The sequence below is a fragment of the Papaver somniferum genome, chromosome 7, assembly GCF_003573695.1.
Source record: "Papaver somniferum cultivar HN1 chromosome 7, ASM357369v1, whole genome shotgun sequence".
NCBI classification, from domain to species: Eukaryota; Viridiplantae; Streptophyta; class Magnoliopsida; order Ranunculales; family Papaveraceae; genus Papaver; species Papaver somniferum.
Genome location: NC_039364.1, coordinates 83,858,211 through 83,876,127, shown reverse-complemented (window position 1 = coordinate 83,876,127; position 17,917 = coordinate 83,858,211).

Below are 17,917 nucleotides of genomic sequence, written 5' to 3'. Positions count from 1 at the left end.
CGGTCACAAAGTGAAGGAGATGGGGTTGATCTTAGGGAGGGAAGTGAAGAAGGTGTTGAGATTGTGAAGGTGTTGGCTGTGTATGACTTGTATCAGAAAGCTGAACTGGCTTACAGAATGAAAGCTATCGGTTCTGGTGTTTGAATACGATTGTATCAACACTTGGTTTCTGTTGTATTGTTCTGTCTAACCCAATCTCTCATGGGAAGTGGAGAAAGTGGAGTGATGGATTAGTGGAGTTGCGTGTGTTAGTGTCACACAACCAGTCTTTCCCACTTCTCCCATCATCACTAACCGTCCATGTCTTCCTGACACGTTCTTGTGATGGCGCGTTGTGCGCTGCACGTTGTAAACCGCCAGACCAATACCCCAGTAAGTATCCCCCAGTTTGTGACATGTTTGATGTCTCGAATGTGTGGATCGCGAGACCCAAAAAAAGTAGCATGTGATGCTAGATTAAATAACTAAGTTATTTAGGAACTCGATACTTGTGAAGTATCATGTGTATTTTATGCAGGTAATGCATCGAATATATTCATCATGTGTGAAGCATCGTTGTTTTAAGGCTTAACGAAGTAAGTTGCGGATTAAGCATCTTAAAATAACATCACGTCCAGCCATCTTCGAGTGATCGTTTGGAGGTTGTACAGGTAAGTCTTGACTTGGCCGATCGCTTTGTGTGGAAGAGTGGTGGACGGTGATCATGGTGATGCCTCACTGGTCGCCTAACTCCTGTCTTAGGCTGTCCGTCCAAGCTGGTGAAGTTGGACGGACGATATGGCTTGCGACCCACATCTGCGACCGTCGGATTAGGGTTTAGGAGGTGCTCGAACACCAACCTTTAGCTTGGTCGAATCCAAGCATGGGACACGTTTTTGGAAGGGCCGATTGGGCATGCCTGTAGACGGCATGCTGGGGTAGGTGTTTGTACCTCACTGTCCCATGGAGATGCGATCTAAGCCACTCAATTTTTCTGGCTAAGAGGAGCGGCTGAGATTGATTTGCGACAGAAATCCCATGCCGCAAAGGAATTGAAGACCGCACGTCGTGCCTATTTCGGGCGCGCGTTTCGAGACGACCAACCATGGTCGGTCTTGGAAGATCAGTCAGGCGTGCAGTCGGCAGGCCAGTGTACACGTCCGTACCTTACTGTCCCCTGAATATGTGATCTAAGCCACTCAATTTTTCCGGCAAAGTTGAGTGGTCGAGATCGATTTGCAGTTGAAAACGCGTGGCCATGCGTAGTTTGGGCGCACGAATCGAGACGACCAACCATAGTTTGTCTTGACCGATTTGTCATGTATGTAGGAGGGCCCATGGTGATTGTGTTGACATGCTCTGGGCCCTTTGATTCTACATCTACACCCTCGATATATGCCTGCGAAGATGGATGGTTGAGACTGATTTGCGCCACATGTGATGTGTCGCAAACCCTAATTAGGGATTCACGTCCACGCTGCTTTGCTATATAAGGGAGAACTCTAGCAACTGGGAAACCTAATACTCACACCTTACGTGTGATACCAGTTGCATAGATAGAGTCGATTCTCCTTTAACCTTTGGTTTCTTCTTCTAAACCAGGTTAACGACTTAAAGACTTCATTGGGATTGTGAATCCAGACCGATACTACTTTTCTTGTAGTTGTGTGATCTGATCTTGTTGTTTCTATCGTACGAGTACAATTGAAATAATTGGCTTAAGATTTTACACCTCTGATAGGCAAGATAGAAAAGTAATCACAAACACTTCGTCTCAGCGTTTGTGATTCCACAATATCTTTTTTCGCTGCGTCGATTAAGATTATTTTGAGGTGATCAATAATACTAGGCTGTTCTTCGAGAATATAAGACCAGTTTATTGATTGGTTCTTGTTCACCTTGATTGATCAAAATACGGAACAAAACTCGTAGGTATATTCGTGGGAGACGTATTTATCTATTACCGTAGACTTTTCTGTGTGATACATATTTTTTTATTAAAGTCTCCGACTTTGGGTCGTAGCAACTCTTAGTTGTGGGTGAGATAAGCTAAGGGAATCAAGTACATAGCATCCTGCTGGGATCAGAGGCGTAGGAGCATAACTGTACCTTGGATCAGTGTGAGATTGATTGGGGATCAACTACAGTCCAGGCCGAAGTTAATTTGGAGTAGTCTAGTGTCTTTAGCGGCTTAATACAGTCTGTGTTCAATCTGGACTAGGTCCCGGGGTTTTTCTGCATTTGCGGTTTCCTCGTTAACAAAATTCTGGTGTCTGTGTTATTTCTTTTCCGCATTATATTTTGTTATATAATTGAAATATCACAGGTTATGTGTTGTTCAATCAATTAAAATATCCGACCTTTTGGTTGTTGATTTAAATTGATTGACACTTGGATATATGTCTTTGGTACCATCCTAGTTATCTCTCTTTGATGAAGACTCGCAGATTTTTATTTTCTTGAGTGAAGATCAAATCGAGAGATTGAGATATAAACTCTTTGGTATACTTTTATCTAGATTGAGTCTAATTGTCTAGTTGCTTCATAAAAAGTATATTGGAGTTTTTCCATACATATTGCTAATCGAATTGTTGGGTGTGGTTGTTGTACCCCCGGTTTTCAATTGGTATCAGAGCAGGCAAACACGTTTAAGACCTTACAAGTCTGGGTTTGTAGCGATCTGACTCTATGGACAGAGGTGTTATCTCTATTAACGTACCACCAGTCTTCGATGTCTCAAATTACTTATGGTGGAAATTTATATGTGAGCTTTTCTTCAAGCGCGTGATTTTCAATCATGGGTATATGTTGTTAATGGATATGATCCTCCCGTTGTGGAAGTTGGAGATGTAAACGTTCCCAAACCTATTGGTGAATACAACCCTGCTGAGATACTTGTTGTAAAGCAAAACTACGACGGTTTAAATGCGATCATACATGCCATTACCCCAAATCTTCAGCACCATGTGACTAATTGCACTAAGTCGCAAGAAGCTTGGGATATCTTAGAAACCATTTTTGAAGGTAATGCCAGTGAAAAGGAAGCTAGGCTTCAAAACCTAAATTCCGATTGGGAAAATCTTCGTATGGCAGATGAAGAAACATTTGATGAGTTTAATCACAAAGTGTCTGAAATTGTTAATGCATCCTTTGCATTGGGTAAGACTATTCCTGAAAAGGACATTGTGATGAAAATTCTCAGATCGCTGTCATCTAGATACGATTCTAAGAAGTATGTCATCGTTGAGGGAAATAACCATGATATACTATCCAGAAATACTCTTGCTGGAAAGTTGAAAATTTTCGATCTTGAACTTGAACAAAGAGAGAAAAGTCATCAGTTTAGCAATCATGTTGCTGCATCTGACTGTAAGTCTCGACGTTCTAAATTGACTGATAAAAGTGATGAGAATTGTTTTAATTCGATTTTGTCACTGTTTATACAATAGCTTAAGAAATCTCTTAGACAGAGGAAAAGAAAGTCTCAAAAGAAAGCTCAGTCAATCAATAAAAAGGTTCAGAAAAACTATGATAACAATTCCAGTTTCAAGTGCTATAGGAGTATTCACTCTACTTCTAAATGTCCTGATACAGAGACGAGTGAGATAACTAAAGCATGGATGGCCACTCTTGACTACTGTTCTTAGGATGATATCTATGATGGTTCTCTTAATCTTTTTACTGATAATCACACTTGTCCTCCCAACAGTTCTGAGTGTTCCAGGATAAACAATCTTACTTCCGATGAAATTCTTCATCCTGTAAAGGAAGTCTTAAAAAGGATTGAAAGTCTGGAATACCAGTAAAAAGGTTCAGAAAAACTATGATAACAATTCCAGTTTCAAGTGCTATAGGAGTATTCACTCTACTTCTAAATGTCCTGATACGGAGACGAGTGAGATAACTAAAGCATGGATGGCCACTCTTGACTACTGTTCTTAGGATGATATCTATGATGGTTCTCTTAATCTTTTTACTGATAATCACACTTGTCCTCCCAACAGTTCTGAGTGTTCCAGGATAAACAATCTTACTTCCGATGAAATTCTTCATCCTGTAAAGGAAGTCTTAAAAAGGATTGAAAGTCTGGAATACCAACTGACTAATTTAAAATTGGAGTTGATCAATCGTGATTCGTACAAAACATATCGAACCTTTTCGACTATGAATTGTCAGCAAATTCCTCCTGATGCTACCTCATCTTTGAGTCACCGTGACAACAAGGAATATTTAGAAAATCACAAGAATTTATCTATTCCTGTAATTTCCTTACATGATAATCAGTTTCACCTTAGAACATGTGGCACCATGAAACAGGAAAAGCATTCCTCTGTCAAATGTTGTTTGCAGAAGAAGAAAACGAAATCTCATACAAAACCCTCATCCTTTGTAAAAGAGATTTCCAATAGAATGCATAGTTTGCGAAAATCAGCAATCAAGGTATTCAAATATGTGCTAATAGAAAGAATGAATGATGAAGATAACTCTTCTTTATTAAAAGTAAAACAGAAACAAGGTACATCACATACTTCATACCCTCAAAAGAAACTAACCGATTCTTTGGAGAATTGGAACAACTACAGTTTGTAATACTGTATTGATGATTTTCGTTTATCCCTCATAGACAAAAATCTTAATCTTCAAGAGGATTATGATGAAAGTTTTTTGTTCAAACGTTTTCAGTTAAGGATCTCTTCTGAGATTTTTTTTTTTTTTTTTTTTTTGGGTTTTGGTCAAAGGTCATTTTGGATATTTATATCCCATCCTCAGTTGCTTTTAAAATGAAGTTTATCTCCTTAGCATAAACATTTCTTCTACCTTCTCTATCATGTCTTCTTCAAGTCTTTCTAGTAAAGAAGATGATGTTTGGACTGTTCTCTTTCCTTCTAAGAAGATACAATTCGATTCTTCTGATAATGTGATGAGCCCTGATACTCACGGTTCCTCTCTGGACGGGACATCTCTGTCTCTCAGTTTGATAAGCTCTCTTTAACCATGAATCTAGTCTTAAAACAAGTTCGTTCCCTTAAAATTGAACTTGAAGCTTCTTCCAAGAAACTCGAAGAAAAGATGGATCATCTGGAATCGGGGATTGATTTGATTGAAGATGAGCTTGATGAATAAAGAGAGGTTGAGAAGAGTACTGAATGTAAGTGAAATGCTTTATAGGAGTTTTCCTAGTAAATCTTCTATTGTGATTACACATAGCTATGTCCAACGTTTTCATCTTCATGTTTTTAGATTTATTGGTTTAAATTCTAAACTTGTTTGGAAGATGATTTTTGCAGTATTAATCTTTATGGTTTTATATATTGCAATATTGTTATGGGATTTGTGTGTTTACGTCCGTGAACTTGACCGTCCCATATCTTGTCAAAAGTAAAGTCTTTCGTATGTCGATATGCATGTATTGATAAAAGAATGAATGGACTTTTGAAAAATACAAAAGTTAATCCTATATTGTCAATTATTGATGGAAGATAGGTTAAAATATTTTGTTTGCAAGGATTATGTCTATTATATGTCATTGTGCAAATAGTGATGGAAAATAGAATGAATCCTTGTGTATTCCGCAGTAATTGATCTTCCCTGATCCATATTTTATGTATTACTGTGAGGCTCCGTAAAGTGTCTTATGTTGAGCATTAAACAACCAAGTTGATTATTTTTTGATTAGCTATGTTGTTGTTCCGTGAGGTACTTTATGTCGAGCATTTTCAACTAAGTTAATCATCTTGTTTGGTTATTTAGTTTTTGCTCCGTAAGTTTTCTTATGTCGAGCATGACCAATTAAATTGATTACTTTTGTGATTAATTTGGTTGTGTATTTCAATTAGATTAATTATGGGTTCCCTTGTGATTAATCTAATTGTATTTTTTGAGTCTCCATAAGTTCACTTATGTTTGAGCATTCGTCGATTAAATTAATCATAGGTTCTCTTGTGGTTAATTTAATTGAACTTTTTGGATTCAAATTCATACTTGTATGTGATTTTTTATGTCCAAAGAAATCCTTCTTTTATTTCGAAATTAAGGTCGCTCTTGTTGTTCTTTCGGGAATGACATTTAATGGGGGAGAGTTCTTTTGAACTTGCGCTTAATGGCCATATCTTTGTAGGGAGTGCGGTTGTGGAATATTATAGGGGTTATCTTGTATATTTATAAACTCCTTGATGAATGTACTTAGCTTCGGCTTTATGATTGCATCTAAAGAACAAGTTAATATTTTTGCTTTCTTTTGGTCAAGAAATGTCTCTTTCGGAAATTTCATTAGGATCCCGTTCTTGTACCTTTGCCAATTTTATTTACAAAAAGGGGGAGAATTAATATGTAGTTCACACTACAAATACATATGGTTTTTGTATCATTATGTAAGGGGGAGTGGTTTCCATGTGATATGGAGTATTGACTAAGGGGGAGTGATACATATCACCATAGTATTGTTGTTGAAATTATGATACAGTTGGATTTTGACGCTGTGTAATGATACTATGACACTGTATAGCAATGATTGAGAACTACTGTTTTCTTGTTTTTATAGCTACGGATTTTCAACAACGATGATGCTAAACTTACAACCTTTGGGATCATTGGAGTACTTGGAAGTGACGAAGATTTCGAGTAATGTTGAAGATTAGGCATGTGGAATAGGAGCTACAAAATTTAATTTATTTATTTTTTGTATTCCATATATATTAATAGTTTGCCACTAAAATTGACAAAGGGGGAGATTGTTAGAGCATTGCTCGGTCGAACTCGCATGCGTTGCTATCTCAAGCATGTTTGTCAATGTTAGTGATAAAAACTATAAGTCTTGATTTCTAGCCTACATAGCTAAAGGTATCGGAATAGGATAGAAAGTGTAGTTGAGCTCAAGAACTCCATGGCAATCATCATATAAGACGAAGGACTACTCAAGGAACTGGTGGATCTTCATCGACTAAAAGGTATGTGGAGACTTGAACTTATCTGTCACTCAAAAATCTATCTATTTTATCTCCTACTCTTGAGACAAAAGTCGTTTTGATATATAAACTTTCATTATGCACATTTGGTATTTCGAGCCAAGTTTATCTCGCCTATCTATTTCTCGAAATATGTGTTGGTAAGCTTTCGCTTTAGCCGAATTCATCTTTACCTAGTGACGAAAGTCATGTTATGTTTCAATCACTTTGAAAATTTCTCTAACGAAAAATGGTCTGTGAATAACAGCTATATCCATCCTCTGAGAATGTTTCGATGATTGAAATGAGAGTTCAGATTACATAACTATTGGTAGGATATAAACATTGTTGTAGAAACACATATATTTATAAGTCCTTATTCCTTGAACCAAAGTTTGCGAACTTTGTTGATCAAGATAAATGGAAGTGGTGTGAGCCAGGTACGCGAACTAAGTCCGCGAACTCAGTCCGAGAACTGGCGAAAGCTCTCGAGCCGAGAATTTCTGCTGGAGTTTGTGAACTCCTTCCATGAGCTTAAGTCCGAGATCCCAGTACGCGAACTTGAGCAGGTTATCTCTAAAACCGGTTGTTCTTGAAATCATGTTTATTTAAACTAAGGAATGTTTTTGCAAAACGTGGCTATAAAGTTCATGAACCGATTCGAGTGAATCAAACCGTTTTTGCTTCGGTTGTGTCTTGTGTAGTGACATAAGATCTAAGCAATTGAACAACTCTCTAACTAGTTCATTTGAGTCATTTGAACTAGTTATGGTGAAGAAGAATATGGTTGATATGAAAGTAATCATATGGCTAACCATTTGGTTAACTATTGTTGAACCAACAAATGTTAATGTTTGGGAACGGTTCGTAAACCCAAAATTGGAAATTTCATTGGTGTGTAACAAACTAAGTTTTCGATCCAATGGTTGAGAAATATTAGCTTGAATCTAATCAGGTTTTCATCTAACGGTGAATATTGAATGCTTTTTTACCAAGCTAACATTGATTGCAAACCCTGATTTGAAAACTATATAAGGGAGAATCTAGCAACTGGGAAACCTAATCCCCACACCTTACGTGTGATACTAGTTGCATAGCTAGAGTCGATTCTTTTTTAACCTTTGGTTTCTTCTTCTAAACCAGGTTAACGACTTAAAGACTTCATTGGGATTGTGAAGCCAGACCGATACTACTTTTCTTGTAGTTGTGTGATCTGATCTTGTTGTTTCTATCGTACGAGTGCAATTGAAATAATTGGCTTGAGATTTTATATCTCCGATAGGCAAGATAGAAAAGTAATCACAAACACTTCGTCTCATCGTTTGTGATTCCACAATATCTTTTTTCGCTACGTCGATTAAGATTATTGTGAGGTGATCAATAATACTAGGCTCTTCTTCGGGAATATAAGACCGGTTTATTGATTGGTTCATGTTCACCTTGATTTATCAAAATACAGAACAAAACTCGAAGTTATATTCGTGGGAGACGGATTTATCTATTACCGTAGACTTTTATGTGTGATACAGATTTGTTTATTAAAGTCTTTGACTTTGGGTCGTAGCAACTTTTAGTTTTGGGTGAGATCAGCTAAGGGAATCAAGTACGTAGCATCCTCCTGGGATCAGAGGCGTAGGTGCATAACTGTACCTTGGATCAGTATGAGATTGATTGGGGATCAACTACAGTCCAAACCAAAGTTAATTTGGAATAGGCTAGTGTCTGTAGCGGCTTAATATAGTGTGTGTTTAATCTGGACTAGGTCCCGGGGTTTTTCTGCATTTGCGGTTTCCTCGTTAACAAAATTCTGGTGTCTGTGTGTTTGAGGGTGAAAACAGTTTCTGCTGTTTTCGGTAATTTTGTGTGTTGTGGGTGAGAAACGAACTTAAACCCTAAACAATGTACTGCAAGGGAGTACTTTAGATTCAAGAGATCAATCTGTACAAATCCGGCCTAAACCAAGAAATGGCCGTTCTAGACTTGCTTCGATCACAAAGTGAAGGAGAAGGGTTGGTTTTGGGGAGGGAAGCGAAGAGAGTGTTGAGACCAGAATAGTTGATTCTGGAAGAGTAGTTGTTTGACTTGTATCAGAAAGTGAAAGCTAACAGATGGGAAAGCTAACAAGTGATTTCTGAGTGTTGTATGCTCCTGACCAAAACTTGTTGTTCGGTGGAAATAGGTAATGCCTATTTATTCAAGTCGAAGTGAAACGTACTCTGGTCTCATTAAGAAATGGAAAACGGGTGAGTAAATGGGAGGAGGTGATAACCGGTAACGCCTGGAATTGATGTTCCATAAAAGAAAGAGTTTCACCATTACTCCTTGTATTTACTAACCACCTCATCCTTATGACACTTTCTTATAACTGGCGTAGTGTACGCCGCACGTTGTAAACCGCCAAACCAATACCCAATGAGAATCCCCCAGTTTGTGAAATGCGTTGATGTCTCGAGTGTTTTCATGGAAAACATGTAGCACGTTGTTGTTGTCTGGCAAGTTGAGCTTGGGAGACTTGTCGTCTCGGTGGTGACCTTCGACGGTCGATATTTTGCATCTTAAGAGGAAAGGTAGTCGTTGATTATTGCAACCCTTCGTTTGGTAGCTAGTGACATGAAAGCATGACCAGTATGGATTTAATATGGCCTAGTTTAGGCGCGACCAAAAGTTAGGGTTTTGGCTTTGTTTAGGCGCTACCAAACTAGGGCCAAAGGTTGCCATGCATTAGCTGGTAACCTTGGACGGCTAAGATATGCACCTTAGATGAAAGAGTGGTCGTTGATTGTTGCAAGCCTTCGTTTTGGTAGCCGCATAGGGAAGGACGACATGGTATGGAGCGGCAAGGTGGTTGGCATGTCATTGGCACATGTGGCATGTCATGCCTTGGCGCGGTTTGGCGTGGCCAAAACTATGGTTTTGGGCCAAAGGTTACCATGCGTTGTTTGACGACCTTGGACGGCTAGGATTTGCATCTAGGATTGAAGGGTAGCCGTTGATCGTCGCACGCCTTCGTTTTGGTAGCCCCATAGGGAAGGCCGACATGGTATGGCGCCATAAGGTGGTTGGCATGCCATTGGCACATGTGGCATGTCATGCCTTGGCGTGGCCAAAACAAGGGTTTTGGGCCAAAGGTTACTACGCGCTGTTTGGCGACCTTGGACCGCTAGGATTTGCATCTAGGATTGAAGGGTGGTCGTTGATCGTCGCACGCCTTCGATTTGGTAGCCGCATAGGGAAGGCCGGCATGGTATGGCGCGACAAGGTGGTTGGCATGTCATTGGCACATGTGGCATGGCATGCCTTGGCGTGGTTTGGCGTGGCCAAAACTAGGGTTTTGGGCCAAAGGTTACCATGCATTGTTTGGCGACCTTGGACGGCTAGGATTTGCATCTAGGATTGAAGGGTGGTCGTTGATCGTCGCACGCCTTCGTTTTGGTAGCCGCATAGGGAAGGCCGGCATGGTGGGGCCAAGGAAAATGGCGCGGACGGCTTGGCATAGTGGGGCCAAGGGTTTGGCACGGACGGCTTGGCATGGTGGGGTCAAGGCAAGGTGCGGTTAGCTTGGCATGGTGGGGCCAAGGGTTTGGCATGCCATTGGCGCATGGTGCGGCTAGCATGGTTGGGGCCAAGGCAAGGTGCGGTTGGCTTGGTATGGTGGGGCCAAGGCAAGGTGCGGTTGGCTTGGCATGGTGGGGCCAAGGGTTTGGCATGACATTGGCGCATGGTGCGGCTAGTATGGTTGGCGCCAAGGCAAGGTGCGATTGGCTTGGCATAGTGGGGGCAAGGCAAGGTGCGGTTGGCTTGGCATGGTGGGGCCAAGGGTTTGGCATGCCATTGGCGCATGGTGCGGCTGGCATGGTTGGCATGCCTTGGCGCGGAGTTGTGGCTGGCATGGTTTTCCATTGGCACTGTGGTGCGGCTGGCATGGTTTGCCATTGGCACAGTGGTGCGGCTGGCATGGTTGGCATGCCTTGGCGTGGAGATGTGGCTGGCATGGTTTTCCATTGGCACAGTGGTGCTGGCATGGCTTGACGCTGAGATATGGCTGGCATGGTTTGCCATTGGCACAGTGGTGCGGCTGGCATGGTTGTCATGCCTTGGCGCAAAGATGTGGCTGGCATGGTTTGCCATTGGCAAAGTGGTGCGGCTGGCATGGCTTGGCGCGGAGATGTGGCTGGCATGGTTTGCCATTGGCACAGTGGTGCGGCTGGCATGGTTGGCATTCCTTGGCACGGAGATGTGGCTGGCATGGTTTTCCATTGGCATAGTGGTGCGGCTGGCATGCCTTGGCGCGGAGATGTGGCTGGCATGGTTTGCCATTGGCACAGTGGTGCGGCTGGCATGGTTGGCATGTCTTGGCGCGGTAGCATGAGAATTAGGGTTTGGCACAAATGATGTCAATCAATGTTAAGGGTTCTGCCGTGGAACATGACCCATTGATGAGTGCTAAAAAGTGCATATTTCTATATCTTTTTGTTGGCAATTAACTCATCTTTTGTGCTCTAATTCTCCATTTTATCCCATATTCTGTATTTTCATTGTTTTCAAGAATAAATACTTTTCTTAATTAATTTTGTATTTTTAGGTTCTAAATAAAGTTTAGATGGAATTACGGAGCGAAAAGAGTAGAAAAGTGGTGGAAGCCGATAGGAATCACGCAAGGAAGCCGCGAGGAATGTTGTGCAAAAGACCAAAAGGCTAGAAATGGGCTTAACAAGGAAGAATTGTTCTTAAAGAAGATATGGGATTGGCATACCCAAGGCCCAAAACCCTTACCCAAACCCATTTCCAATATCCATACCCGTCTCCTTCGTCAGCCGTCAGATTGGATCACATCTGAATCCAATGGTCGCAGCATCGCCAGTACATCAAAGTCTGAAGCTCCTGTCTAACACTACAGCACCTAACTCCATCTTGAGCCGTCAGTTTCGTTGTATCAGGCATCCGACGGTCGATACCAGCCTCTTCACTTGTAGCCGTTAGATCAATCTATCATTTCCGCATCCCACGGCTCAGCTTCGCGAATCATCGAGACTTGATGCAATTGCTTAACACCCAAACACCTAACACCTATACCCGTAGAACCAAACACACCCCTATCCCTAATTCCATCGACTCCACCTCCATCTTCTCCACTCCGTCTGCAACAACCTCACCTTCACCACCAGCTCCGCCAACTCCACTGCCTCAACCACCACAATAAACCACCAAAAGCCATCATGGCTATCCCTCACTGAAACCCATCATTCCCCTAAACTTCTAGCCATCTATTCTCTCGATTTCTTCCCTGATTTCTCTCTGAAACCCTAGGTAAGAAATCAATAGAATAGGTCGAGTTAGAAACGCAATTGGAAGGCATGGAGAGGAGCATGAGAGTCAGAGAAGAAATGGGTCGACCTTCTTGAGTGATTTGTCACGTCAAATTAGGTAAAGTCGAACCCTAATTTCAACTGTGTAATTTGGGGATTTGGGGATTTTCTCTATAAACCCTAACTGATTAATTTGGGTATAAATATGGGTTGTGGGTGTTGTGTTGAAGATATGCCTGGGCTAACTGATTAACTTGAATTCCTGAAATTTATTGATGTGAATGTCTGAGATTTGCTGCTGTTCATCTTGCTGTGCATCTTAGCTGCATATTTTATCCTTCACTTGTTGTGTTCTTTCACTCCTCCAATTATGTGAACTGAACACTCCTCTTCTGAGTCCAGGTACCTCCTGTGTTGCTGCTGCTACTGCCTTCTGCACCTGCTGTTGTGCTGCTGAAAGGGAGAAGAGCAAGGCAAAGCAAACTGTGGGATGAGGCAGGAACCAGCTAAAACTTTCCCAGCCAAAGCTAACCCAGTTTACTGGGTTTGGGGTATTGTTATCTCACACTAAATTTCTGAGCCTTGTAAAAAGTTTTGAAATTGTGGGCCTGTCAATGGAACTATGGATTTAAGCCCAAGTTTAAATTTTGTTTCTGAATTGTGGGCTTAGACCCAACTGAGATTTAAACCCCTACATTGTGGGCTTAACCCAAAACAAAAATTTGTAAAAAGTTTTCAAAGCCCAGTTGGGCTTAGTCTTTTGGCTAAACAGCTAGCCCAAAACCCAACTGAAACTTAACTTCTGGGCTTGGTTTACTGAACAGTTGGGCCTCGTACTCAAACTATAAGTTGTCAGCTGGGCCTTTTTCCCTAAAAACCAAAATTTTCCTTTTTCCCTAAAAACCAAAATTTTCTCTTTCCCATCAAAAACCAAATGTTTTTCATTCCCAACAAAACCAAATGTCTCCCGACAAGTCCAAATTTTTCCCAAAAAGTCCAAACTCATTAAAACCAAATAGTGGGCTTTGTAACATAGTTACCTAGCTCATTTTGTTTCACAGCCTCACTTGCATTTCTTTCCTGTTATATTTGTGTGAAGCTGTTGAAACCTCTACACTTCGTCTTTTGGGTTGATCCTAAACTCTTTAGATTGTTGGTGTACGGTGAAATTTTCTTGTATATAATCCAGTAGATAATGTGTTAGTTGAATCTTTTGTTTCTTTTGTATATATTGTGCTAATCCAATGTGATCTCAGCTGAAAAATGTTGGATTATAGCCATGAATAATGGAGTTCGGTTCTTTCTTTCGTCAAATCGGGTATTCTCTTTGCTTTTTCTCTTCTTAGCATGGTCCTATTCGTATGTTGTCGTATAATTTTATCCATCTTTTGAAACATTGAGGACAATATTTAGTTTAGGTTTGGGGGTGAAAAGTAGATACTTTGATAACATGTTATAATTGAAAACAGAACTCATTCTTTTTGAAAAAATTGAAAAAAAAAATGAAAAAATCAAAATAAAAAATTGAAAAATTGAAAAGAAACATAAAAATGGAGCTGATTTACCTTTAAATGTTGACTCTTGTGCATGTATGTAAACATAAGGATTCTTAGTCTAGATATTTAGGCACCCTGATTCTAACACAATTCACATAGTGATAAGAAACTTGCACGCGCACGATCTACCAATACAAGTATAGCATCATCCTTGAGGTATTCTATCGGAAGTCACGATTGTCAATCACTTTAGAATACTGAACGAAACTTGACTAGCTTGTTTTTTGGTTGGTTGGGATAGAAGGTGGAGGTTACATTAAGAAAGACAACCATCGAATTTAACTGGGTGCATCAAAAAGAACTACCTCTTGCTAAGAGTCATGCAATTTTTTGTTTCCTGTTGTATATGTATCAAAAGTGCTACCATGTTAAAAAAAAAAATGATGTATATTCAGAAAAAAAAAATATCAGAAAAAAAAATACAAAAAAAATAAGTATTTATCAAATTCCATTTGTGTCATGTAAAGAAAATAGTTCTCTCTTGTCCAAAAATAAAAGAGAGTAGTCAATGTAAATAAGAGTCATTTTTTGTTTTAGTAAGCAAGGAAGGGTGTACGCCATTGATGTACAACGCGAGAAATTGTGAAATACCTCCAACTCATTCACAATTCTCGTAAAGTCCGGACAGCTAGCTAGATTTCGACCTCGGTTCTTGGCCTGAGAAACTATCTCTTGGTGATTAGTAGTCATAACATCCGATCTTTCTTTACACATGTGTAGATACACTTTACACTCTTATCACATGTCTTTATTTGTTATCAGTGCTAGGATTGTGCCTTTGATAGCTAGATTGACATCTCCATTTTGCTGTGAGCTTCTACTGTCTTGCACATGTAACATTTCATGGAATCTGAGCTTATACTTTGTCCTAGAACTTTGTAGGTACGTTCTAAGCAAACCTTCACGAGACTTCAACTCGTCCACTAGGGAAACTTAGTGGTTTAAAAGGCTTAGTGCATACGCTAAATGCATTCGAGAGACCAGCGACAGTGGTTTAGGTAGGATTTCCTTAGTTTTGTTTTACTTGAGGACAAGTAAAATTCAGGTTTGGGGGTATTTGATGAGTGCTAAAAAGTGCATATTTCTATATCTTTTTGTTGGCAATTAACTCATCTTTTGTGCTCTAATTCTCCATTTTATCCCATATTCTGTATTTTCATTGTTTTCAAGAATAAATACTTTTCTTAATTAATTTTGTATTTTTAGGTTCTAAATAAAGTTTGGATAGAATTACGGAGCGAAAAGAGCAGAAAAGTGGTGGAAGCCGATAGGAATCACGCAAGGAAGCCGCGAGGAATGTTGTGCACAAGACCAAAAGGCTAGAAATTGGCTTAACAAGGAAGAATTGTTCTTAAAGAAGATATGGTCTTGGCATACCCAAGGCCCAAAACCCTTACCCAAACCCATTTCCAATATCCATACCCGTCTCCTTCGTCAGCCGTCAGATTGGATCACATCTGAATCCAATGGTCGCAGCATCGCCAGTACATCAAAGTCTGAAGCTCCTGTCTAACACTACAGCACCTAACTCCATCTTGAGCCGTCAGTTTCGTTGTATCAGGCATCCGACGGTCGATACCAGCCTCTTCACTTGTAGCCGTTAGATCAATCTATCATTTCCGCATCCCACGGCTCAGCTTCGCGAATCATCGAGACTTGATGCAATTGCTCAACACCCAAACACCTAACACCTATACCCGTAGAACCAAACACACCCCTATCCCTAATTCCATCGACTCCACCTCCATCTTCTCCACTCCTTCTGCAACAGCCTCACCTTCACCACCAACTCCGCCAACTCCACTGCCTCAACCACCACAATCAACCACCAAAAGCCATCATGGCTATCCCTCACCGAAACCCATCATTCCCCTAAACTTCTAGCCATCTATTCTCTCGATTTCTTCCCTGACTTCTCTCTGAAACCCTAGGTAAGAAATCAATAGAATAGGTCGAGTTAGAAACGCAATTGGAAGGCATGGAGAGGAGAAGGAGAGTCAGAGAAGAAATGGGTCGACCTTCTTGAGTGATTTGTCACGTAAAATTAGGTAAAGTCGAACCCTAATTTCAACTGTGTAATTTGGGGATTTGGGGATTTTCTCTGTAAACCCTAACTGATTAATTTGGGTATAAATATGGGTTGTGGGTGTTGTGTTGAAGATATGCCTGGGCTAGCCAGTGCTTCACCCAAGAGGACTGGAATAGCCAGTGCCTCAAGGGTTAGTTCTTAATTTAAATTATTTTGTAAATTTCAATTGTATTTGTTCACCATGTCTAGTATGTTCTAATTTACTTGCTAGGGCTTAGATGAAACTCTTGATTGCATGCTAGGATAGTTAGTATACATGTTACTGTTCTTGTGATGTTTAAACTGAAGTAGGACTGATAATTAGCCATTTGAGCTAATTCACCTGTGATCAGCTGTGCTGTAAGAAGACAGCTGATGCTAGGGGTGAAGTTGTGACTGTGGTTAAGAAATCAGTCCATTTGAAGGACTGTATTGAATTTCCTTAGGAATGATAGTTAACTAGTTGAGCCAAAATACCTGTGATCAGTTGTGCTGTAAGAAGACAGCTGATGCTAGGGGTAAGTTAGCAAGGTTAGTTAGTAAATCTCTCATTGTAGTCTTCCCTGAAAGAACAATACATAGCTTGCATAAGAACTCCTTAGTTTAGGATCAAGATGTGGAATCAAATGCCTTAGTATCCTCCTAGTCTACCATCCGTAGCTGTAATCATCTTCACTGCCTTTGGCTCACTGCCACTGTCACTCTTTGCTTCATTAGTTCACTGCTTAGAGAATTAGCTTAGGAAACTTCAACTCACACCCTAGTCCCTGTGGATTCGACCCGTATTTGCACAAGCTACAATCGACACCGTGCACTTGCGGTTAACAAGTAGGCTTCCTCTTTGCTATTATTTTCTTACATCCTTACAAGCCTACCACCCATGTAAAAAAAGGTACCCGGTAATTCTTACGTAGGCATGCTGATTGATTCAATAAATGTGCTAATGGTCATAGTGACGTCATGTCAGATGTACGGTTTTGCGATTTTACCCCTAAGTTAAAAACCACCATCAACATTAAGTCCCCTGCTTATCTCGCAACAGGAGCATTATTACGAGGTAAGCATAAGATGGTGACAGGCAAGGACAAAATCGAAATGACGAGTCATGAAAAATGGTCAGGAAGACTCGGCTAACCTTTTACGAGAGGTAAGGAGAGTTCGTGATGCTCGTGTTGGCTCCTTGCATAAATTCTTCTCGTGGTACCGCAGGTTAAGTTGCGGAGTGGTAGAGGCCGGTTGAGATGGAAGATGTTGGCTTCGATCTGGAATGGTTGCGCACCTTCTGGTTTAGGTTTTGGAACTTGGAGCGGAGCTGCTAGCATGGACTTGGCGTGAAGGGAAGCCGCTGGCATTGGATCGGATTGGGATTAGCCGTCAGCATTGGTCGGGTTGGACTTGGGGCCGTTAGCACTTGATTGGCTTGGAGTGGGAGCCATCAGCATTGGTCGGCTTGGACTTGGAGTGGAGCTAGATTGAGTTCCTCGGAAGGATGACGACTGGATTCAGTTCCGTGGAAGGATGATGACTTGCTTTGGGAAGATAACAACTTGCTTCAGTTCCCTGGGAAGGTGACGACTGGCTTCGGGAAGATAATAACTTGCTTCAGTTCCCTATGAAGGTGACGACTGGCTTCGAGAAGATAATAACTTGCTTCGGATTTTAGCATGCTGCAACCCTAATTAGTGCCCCTTACTAGAATCACTGTAGAATTCTCGTACGAACTCGGATTTTGACGGTCCGCCCCTCCATTCTGAACGGAAAAGAATTTCCTATCTCCCACGCGGGAATATTTAGGTTTTGATCTCGTTCGGGACGTGAAAAAAGCTCGACAGTAAAATTCAGGAAGAATTCAGGAGGGATGTTGCGGGCCCGAGGTGGCGTAGTCGTGCCCAATCATCTGTTTCATGGAGCAAGGAGGAATCTTTATTTTGTTCAAACTCTAGAAACTCCGTACGCATGAAAAGAGATATTGACCTTCTTCTGTTTTCTGTTTCCCGTCCGGATCCGCGCCTTCGTCTGCAGTGTCTCTCCAATGGATTCCAAAATTTACCGAACTCTGTCGCA